This window comes from Protopterus annectens, chromosome 15.part0, assembly GCF_019279795.1.
Source record: "Protopterus annectens isolate FY-2018-M chromosome 15.part0, PAN1.0, whole genome shotgun sequence".
NCBI lineage: Eukaryota > Metazoa > Chordata > Ceratodontiformes > Protopteridae > Protopterus > Protopterus annectens.
Genome location: NC_056749.1, coordinates 279,438,911 through 279,448,908, shown reverse-complemented (window position 1 = coordinate 279,448,908; position 9,998 = coordinate 279,438,911).

The window sequence follows — 9,998 nt, the reverse complement described above, 5'->3', positions numbered from 1 at the left end:
CATATACCCTCTAGAAACTTCCTAACATACCCCCACCTAATAAATGCTCGAAATACACAGTGATACAATTGAGTTGGACTTCACTGCTAGGCGTATAAAGGCTCTGGTAGTCATTAACCTAGTATATACCCAAGAACCTAAAAAAAAGCTTACTACATCCTTGCCTTCCTGTTCTTTTTAATGGTTTCCCAATTTAACATTTTATGGCTCCATATGATCTCTCTGCTTAATCTTTCTGTTACGCTTTCCCTCTCATGGCTTCTCTCCCTAGTAGTGATGGCCTGGACACTCAATAGAATGGGTACTTACTTGTTGGTGCTTGTACAGTGGGATGATACTGCTGACTACTGCTTCTAATTCAAAATAAAATGGTAAAATATAGTCATTAAATCATGAGACATGCATGAATTGACAGCACTTAAAGAGGTTTGACAGAACACTAATTAAATATTCACTACTGGGAATAATTTATGGACTAATAAAACAAATTTACAATCATACTTAATATGCTACCAATACGTGAAATCTCATATGCATTACAGGACGTGGAAATTCTGGGCACATACACTGATGAGAAGAGCACTCTAAGCTAACATAAAAAATTGAACCAATACTAATTTTATGAGCTCTACTTGTACCCTAACTTAGGAATGAGGTCCATTCCTGTCATGTATAAGAAGCCCAAAAAACACTTGGAGAAATTAAACCCATGAATAATTTGGGCTCATTTTATAAGTCTTTTGAAGCAGCTTTTGTACCAAGTATTTACTGTAGAATCCTTTTACAAAATGCAAATAAACAGATCAGAAAAAAATACAGCATGCATTTTAGAAATTTGATTTTCATGTTCATAAGTTAAATGAGTAGCTGAAATACTTTTCTTTGTGAAAAGAAAGCATTTTGCATTTTTTTCAAGTAATGACCAGGAAGTTTTAGGAGTGCAGGAAATTTGTCCCCTGCATGAAATACCGTTTTCAGACAAATATTCAATTGTAGTCTTTTGATTGCAGTCCTGCATGTAACAGACTTATTTATGACTGGTGTCTGCATCTAGATTTACACATGAATGAATAAAACTATCAAAACAACCAAACATATGTCTTGAAAGCTGGGTACACAGTAACAGGAATAAAAGACACAAGCTCAGACTCAAGTGACACACATTTCTCCTTAACTAGTATCTACTGTTTCATAAGCTACTGTTTTTTAGTGAGAAATATAATATTCTCATACACCCCCCTCCAGTCTTCCCCCCATTCCTCTTTTCTTCCCTATAACCACACCTCTGTCATCCAGAGAACACAAAATGTTTTAGCATGCATAATAAATCGAGGTGCTCACCTGTTAGTGGGCAGGTTTTCTGTACATTTCTTGACACCTGTTTCCCTTCATTTAGGGACACAACCTGCTTCATGTACATTTTATACACATATCCCATTATTTCATTAAATTGTTTATAACATCCTGCATGAAGTAATAATCAAAACTACATTAAAGTTAAACATATCAGAAATTCTTTTGTCACGGAGGAATGAAAACATGTGTCCATTACTCTTTCCTTTCTCATATATATATATATATATATATATATATATATATATATATATATATATATTTATTTTTTTTTTTTTGACATGTTGATTGGATGTTATATACCTAGGCTGACTTTTGCTATGATTTTTAATGCTAATTAATATGTTTTCCTTTGCTAGCTTACTTGCTTTCATTTTACAGATCCTTTACCCTTGTGCTTCTACTGAAAATGAATCGACACTATATTACCAAAAGATGAAAAGTATAGTGAGATTCTACAGCTAAATTATGCTGCAGAATATATTTACTATTACTTATCTGCAGAACATTTTACTAATAGTGCTAATTAGTGTGAAAAGTAAGATGTTCAGTGTTATACTGAGTATGGTATTATGCCATATTTAAATATACAGTTTTTTCACAGCTAGTATTTTGTGCACTTCTAGCATGACTGATTTCTAGCATGGTATTGCTTACTGTCTATAGATGATTGATTTCTGAATCAACAAAATAGAGAAGAAATGTTTTAGTGTCAGACCTCTAACCCAAATTTCCCTTTGACATGCCTTCTCTATTTTTTTAATAGTACATCTGCCTTATGAAATGATTATATTTGACCACTATTCTATATAAGCAAATCTGTGCCAGATATTATTGTATAATATGCTATCCAAATATATACCAGTATTAACTATCTTCTTGGAACATTTTAGTTTTCCTTTTTTATATAATTTTTTGGCTGCCTGCCTCCCCATGATGGACAGGCTCTCTCTCCATTTGGTGCCTCATATCAAGACATACCAGAAAAGACACCTGAGAGATAGACACAGTAGCCATCATCTACTGGGAGGTTAAGAGACTTCTGATGCTCCTAACAGACCCCGCCTGTGAGCAGATATGTGTAGTGCAGTGTCTAATTGCACTGAGCTGCTGTAAATAGTGCTGCTACATACCCACAGTGCTTTTCCGCAATTCATGCATTACCTCCTCAGGCCTATGTCCCTGAATCTGTGTGTACTGGAGCAAAGTACTAGGCTTTCACCCAGGTTTCACTTCTGATGCAGAGCTTAAATCGACTCCCTTGCCCTAGAAAGAATAAGTCAGCCTTTGCAGCTCTCTTGCATCATTTCCCTGGTTAGCTCTTCTAGTTCCTAGGCAATTAATCAAATGCAGGTCTTATAAGGCATTGTAAGATCCCCATCTTTAGCTATTGTTCACCATGTCAAGTTCCTGAAGTGAACCTGATGCAAAGATATAATGCTTACATATGCAGCTGAACCTGTCAGTTTGAATCCCATAGTTTAACAGTGGCAACCATCTTCAGTGCCAAAAAACATGGTTATAAATATTTTAAAGCTCAGTGGTTAGTAGCTAATCGGCAAATGGCCAAGAGGCTGGTGACAGAAGCAGCATTACACAGAAAGGCTGAAAGTAAAAACATCATATGTTCATGCAATGACATTTTAAAGGTTCTTGCCAATATTGGCAATATACAGAATACAATCCATGATTAAGAAATTGAAAAATAGATAAATAAAATAGTGTGACTGATTAGTAGGTAGTACAAGCTATACAGGTTTTCAAAACTAGGACAGCATGCATAGTGCAAATTAAGACTGATTTTGTTTCTTAAGCTAGAATTTCAGAGACCGTGATTGCATTTTACAGCTGCTATAATCTGGAGGTGTTGTTCTCTCAGTAAAAGTTAATATCAAATTTTGCAGGAAATCCTAGCAAACAGCTGTGGCATATATTTAGTTTCATTTGAAGAATTTTGAATTTCCAGTGTTAACTTTAGTGAATGCAGTTGGCAATTACATCTAAGGGCACCAAGATGAATATTGCGGTTTGTTTTTCAGGCCAGCAGTTTCAGTGGACATCCATTATTTAATTTTTTTTGTGCAAAAGTGCTAAATATCGTTCTTTTGCAGATTCCTCTGCTTCAATGTGTGTCTTGAAAGCAGCAATCAGATGTGAATCTTCCAACCATGGAGTTACACATATAATTTTCTTGGGTATTTATGGTTTCAAGTGTGACAGGCTATAGCCGACTGGCAAACTGAAGCAAACCAGGTGGACTGTGCCATTTCTTTGGCTGCTGGGGCTTTCATCATGCAGTACCAAGCCAGTTTTATAGTAGTAACAATGCCATGTTTGATTAGGCTAACTGGCATGGTAAAAAATCCAGGATAAGTCATTTGGTTTAGTAAACCCACTGTTTGACTTAGCAGAGGATAGCAATTGGTGATGTTTTTTTAAATGCAGACTGCTAGCTTCTACACTAATGCAACTTTAATAGCACTTTGAACTCAACACTACATATTCTAACAAATTCTTGTTTAGTACATTGCAAGGAAATTTGGACTCCACATGTAAACTATGCAACAAAATTGTTTCAGAATTATGCAAAACATCCTCATACAAGAGATATTATTGCCTACTCTTTCAAATGATATGTGCATTTTAAGGAGGTGTGGGTTAGATGCATAAGGGAAAATATAACATTACTGAACTGGTGAACTATGATAGCTGTCATGCTTGGAGAATTATGTACAATATGGAAAAAAAAAGAAAACAGAAGAAACTGGCACACCAAAACTCTTTATAATAGTAAGAAAGATACATTTCTGCTCAAGGTATGACTAGGTAACATGTAGCTCCCTAATAATGAAAAGTGAGAATATACAGAAGATACAGTGGTTTCTGAAACTTTTCTGGGGAGGGGTACTATCAGTGCAGTGAGGTGGGTAGGAATGTATTGAAGGCTCATATAGACAAAAGTAACTGATGCACCCCTAACCCATGTATTGTTGAAAAAGTACATCTTACAGAGTAGGCAGGAAGGGTGCAGACAAAAGCATCTGAAGATCTCTCTGGTAGGGTAACTGTTCTAAAAAATCCATCAGTAGGCACACCCTCTAAAGCCCTGCTGATGCAGAAGATAATGTAAATGTAGCCCATGCTGCACACCCATAACAGAATCAGTGGATGGCCAATAGTCTTTCATTTTATAAAATATTCGGAAGGAAAAAAATGTTGCTAAAGATTGTTAGCGGTCTTTATTTAGGATGTGTGGGTAGATGTTTAATATTCTGCTGCTTTAAATGAGTCAAGGGAGAGTAATGGGCACTGATTAGTTTATACTCTAATCAACTGGTTCAGGGGTAGTGTCTTATCTCTTCTGCCACGGTGAAGGTGCCTTACGTCCCTTTATTAAGTCTGACACATATCATACTAGGCTTTGTAGCACGGGTAGGTCAAGGGGCATAAGAACTAAAGGCACACCTCTTCAGTGTTGACAGCTGCATTAAATTAACAGACACGGTTAATTATGGCATGCAGACTTAATAGAGAGAGAAGCTGGACATCTCAGAAAACAGCATTCACATGCAGTTGCTTCAATATCTTGTCTGTCTTTTAAATGTTGAATCACAGATATCAATATCTGGATATTTTTTTATGGGCTGTAGAAATGCTGTGCACAGCTTGGGGTTGATAAATCCCAATTTTGCTGAGGGAATAGTGTAGTTGAAATAACTGAGATCTTAAAGAATCTGCAAAAATTGTATAGTGTTTCTAATGTACAACCTACTTCTCATACAGAACAGATAGATGTTTTATTAATTAATTTCAGCAGCTATGATTTGAAACTCTGTTTCTGGAAGAGTAACACAAATGCACTAGAATACAAACAATGGAACACTATTTATTAGACCAACACAGACTTGGCAATCACTCGAGCTTTTAGGCTAGCAGGAGCCATTCGTTGTTCTAAATGTTTTAAAATCATCTTGGGCAAACCAGCATTTATTTTTGTCAAAAATGTTAAGGCAACATGAGAATTATGCCACATGGTTATGAAGATTGAAAATAAGATAGCTGCAAAACAAATGGTAACCTTGAAATGTGTAACATGCAGGCATACATGGTACGGAAGCTGTGCTGAAAGCTGCTAGTGACATTTCAGTTATTTAGCAATATACAGGCAGTGTATTAAATGCAGGAAGGCAATGACAGAAGTCTGAAGCTGTCACCAATGTGACATTCATGACTAGTGATCTGCATATTTGTGGGTGGAGGAAGCAGCTGGTACATAAATGTTCCTAATAAAATAAAGGCCTTAACACTGGGATGAGGTTTAGGTGAGTCCATGGCAGCTGCCCAAAAGTTAACTTATTGAACAAAATGTCACTAAACAAAGAGTTGCCAAATTTGCGTCCTAATAATTTTAATTAATAGTATTGATTTGTGTCTAGCACACAAAGGTTTACATTTACTTTTATCCATTTTAAGTCAGAGTGATCAGTAACATTTGTTTTATTAAAAAATGTAGCTTTCTCCTGCATATTACTTACATCCCAGGAAACAGGTGCTTGAAGTAAAAGAAAAATCTACTGGATTAAATATATGTAGACCAATGTGCAATTAAATATGAAGTTTAATCTTAAAATAATAGACACTCGGCAGACTTCAGAACCATATATGATAGAGCAGCAGTTTTGTGTCATGTATTTAAACACATGATAAAATGCTCCCTATGAAGTTTGCAGCTGTGCATAATGCAGCTAACAGATTAGTTCTGTGGCTGACCTACCAAGCCTCCCCTCCCCCAAAAAACCTTCAGATGGGAGTTGTTCCTATATACAGTTGTTATTCTTATTCTGGGGATGTTAAAATTTAGGGAAAATGAATTTAAAGATTTCTCAGAAAAATAACAAGTATTGTCTTTAACCCAGTGCATGACCAATCTCAGAAAGAGAATAATTGAGAAAAACATATGCAGATGGTTGGCAGTTTTACAAATTAATTTTAATTTATAGAACTGTTCTTCATGGTTATGCAAGTTACCATTATTTTGCAGATTGTACATTTTTGTATATGCTTAAAGATATTATGCTGAGCAGTTCATTTCTGGTAGGCTGAGTCATAATGGGCCTTAGGCATAGGCCAATTAGGTGGCGGCCTAGGGCGCCACTGTAGCAGGGGCATTTTTCCAGTATTTATTTGGTGGAGGTACCCCAGGATGAGGGTACCAGAAGGTGTGGTGTGGTAGGGGGGTGCCGTGGAGTCCATTTGCCTAGGGCACCAGTTGACCTAAGGTCGCTCCTGGGCTGAGTGAAGGTTAAGCTGCCATAAACACATCAGACACAAAGCAGCAGTGTAGCCTTCATGTCTGTCCATCTGCATACATCCCTCATATTTAGTCCTTGACCTTGAACCGGTATGTGGTACATGCATGGCTGCAGCCACTTCCCCTGCTGCGTGCATGAGCATACTTTATTTTTTATGCTTTTTTGTCCACATATGAACAAAGCTGGCTGTCTATTTAATCATGCCCTTATTTCCTATCTCCCATTCTGTTTACTCATTTAATGCACTAGAAGGCCATGAGATGGCACTCCATTGTAGTGTGCATTTGGAGGTATTTTCCTTTACCCCATATTTTATACCATTCCATACTTCTCTGGAGTGGGTGTAAAATGACACTGGCTAACAAGCCAGTTAGGTTTCTCAAGAGAGCCTGCAATGATTCCAAACAATATTTGTCTTAAGAAAAAACAATTGTCGCCAACTAGTTAATACTTTCATGCAAAGCTGAAATATAGTAGCTAAAACTAAGACAGGCACAAAAGAGTTCAAAAGGAAAACAGCCCAGTCTCTTGGAGTTGAGTTCTGCTTTGCTTGGCTTGTTTCTTTACATTGCCATCACCTATTTAAGTATTTTTTCATAGAGCCTTTTTTATTAAAGCTATAATCTTTCTCTTAATTAAACACAGTAACTTTTTTGGATACAGCAACATTTCTACAAGACTGCAGCCACATAGAAAACTGCACCCAGCTGAGTTCATTTTTTTACAAGCAACCTTCAGAAATATATGGCTTACTCATTCAAGAATATGAATACCTTCAACACAGATTTGTGCATATAATGTTTGAAGATAAATTTTCTGGTGTAAACACGTTCTTAAATTAATGTAGGCAACAGCTGAAGTGATACATACACAGATTAAGTGCATGCAGGGGGCAACCTTTAGATAGAAATTTTGTGTGTGTGTGTATATATATATATATATATATATATATATATATATATATATATATAAAACAGAGAGAGAGGTGTGTGCATGTGAGAGTGAGAGAGGTGGTTGGGGCAACATTGTGAAGTTATGAATAGAAAACCAAATTTTCTAGCTACAATACTACTTTGCTGTGAAGACCACCTAACATTATTTAATAACTTATTTTTTTCCTAGTTTATCAAGGGTTGAGTTTATTCTAGCTGGAAGTGTCCTATCAGGGAAGACAAATACTTTGAAAAAAGACAAGAGAGCAGAGATTCAGGTGCGAAAGCTCATCATTATTTGATAGTTAAAAGAATATGTCACACTGAAACTGTATAAGGCAAAGCATAATACAGTGACAAAGACAGGAGGACAATAGGAATATTGGACATCAAACAGAAGGGGTTGGAGGCAAAGAGAAAAAGGAAGGTGTGTAGGGTATTTGGTCACAGTAAGGCTCAGGAAGCAGGGACTATAGAAATCTGGCAATGCATGAAGGCTACATATGGCGGTTATAAGGATACGGCTCATAAAAGGATAGTTGCAGTTGGATAATTTACTATACTTAAGGGAACATTAAGCAATATGAAGCATTTGACAGGCAAAGAAATAGGAATTATGAAAGAGTGATGGGGAAACTGAGAGAAAACTTGAAAAGCAGTGTGTGAGGACTTAAGAAAGTGATGCTGAAAAAGCTAAGGTACTTCGATTAAAACAGACTGTCACAAGAAGGATGGAGAAGTAATGGGGTGGAAAACACCACAGTGTATAGAAACTACACAAGAACTCATTTTATACAAACAAGTTGGGCATTATTAAATGTAACCAGGAAAGGGAACGATTGTTCCCTTTGAATCTGTATGAGTGATTATCCCACCAAAACTCATTTGAGGAAAACCTGATCACACGAGCCCCATTATGTAAAATGGGCACACAATAAAGGATAGCACTTTTCCCAAAGTTTTGCAGCTTCAGAGTTAATTATATTAGGGGGCTGTGGGGGTGGATTTGCCCCTTGTAAAAGTACTTTCAGCTAGTGGTGGATTGCTGAATTATGCTCATCCATTAAACATAGCATTAAAATCAGGATTCATCAGATAAGCCATAAATATCTATTTGCCAGTTGTAATGAATCAGCGGGTAGAGCACGGGAGACAATACAAAGGGGGAAGGGAATACTGCTAGTGTGAAAAGCAAGCAAAGCAAAACAAAACAGGCAAATTGTTTCAAATGTTGACCCACAGGGTAGTATAGAGAGCATCAGAGTGGTTATAGGGGGATGAGAGAGTACTTGAGCCATTCTGGTTTGAAATGTTACTGCAGGTACTTCAGTTTAAGATAAACAATTACTGAATTATTACCTAGAAGAATATATTAAAACAAGAATGCCTTCAAACAAATGGGAATGGGGTGGAAGAATTAGAGAAGCATCATTACTGATGTAACTCAAGTTGCAGTTGGTGTTTTAACATGTACAGACCAAGTTAATGAAAACAGGAGGCAATTAATCTGAAAAGGGAAGCAAAGGAAAGAGGGAAAGATGGCAAATAGCATAAAAAGCAAAATGAATAAGATGCATGTGGTAATGGCAGAAGAAGGCATTTTCATAGCAGACCTATGACTGTACCCCACCAAAGACAGCTCTTAAGAGCAGGGGAATTTCAGTTGAAGGATTTTAAATAGCAATGCTGGGAAGCTACCCTAAGGATCAAGAAGTAAGTTCTCTCTTTTTTTTTTTTTTTTTTTAATCAACAAAGTTTTTTTTTTTAGCTTTTGGCTTCTCCAGGAAGACAAACAATTACAAATTCATGCATGATTAGGGCAGAGTAGGATGCTGTTGTCATGTACGCTTGTGAAATGGCATACAGTCAAAATATCCAGCCTCCCCCCAACTGGCTAATTGTAGATAAATATTCCAGGATCAAAAGGTAATTACATAAAGTTATTTAGTATAGGTCCCAAAAAACATATATTAGGGAAAAAAAGGGTACTGCTGGAGAAAGGGAAGATTGTCCACATTTACTGAAACAAACAGTCATAACACATCTCTCACATAAGAAACGAGAATTATTGTGGGAAATATAAAATGATAGCCCGATTAGAGCCATAAAACAATTAAAAGGTAAAAAATTTTTAAAACTGATATCAGACCACTAAAGTGCTGGTTATAACACATATCAAAAGACATTGCACATCCATCTTTGAGTATACTACTCTTTCAGCGTCTTACCAAAATGCATGGTTATTATTCAAAAAACAGATCCATGGGCATATTAGGGGTTATACTAGGATTTAAAGCTGTACACCAGCAGTTTCACAGTTTGCTAAAGTCTATTTCCCTAGCCCTATACATCTTAGGTTTCAACAATTATAATAATAATAATAATAATAAAATAAAATAAT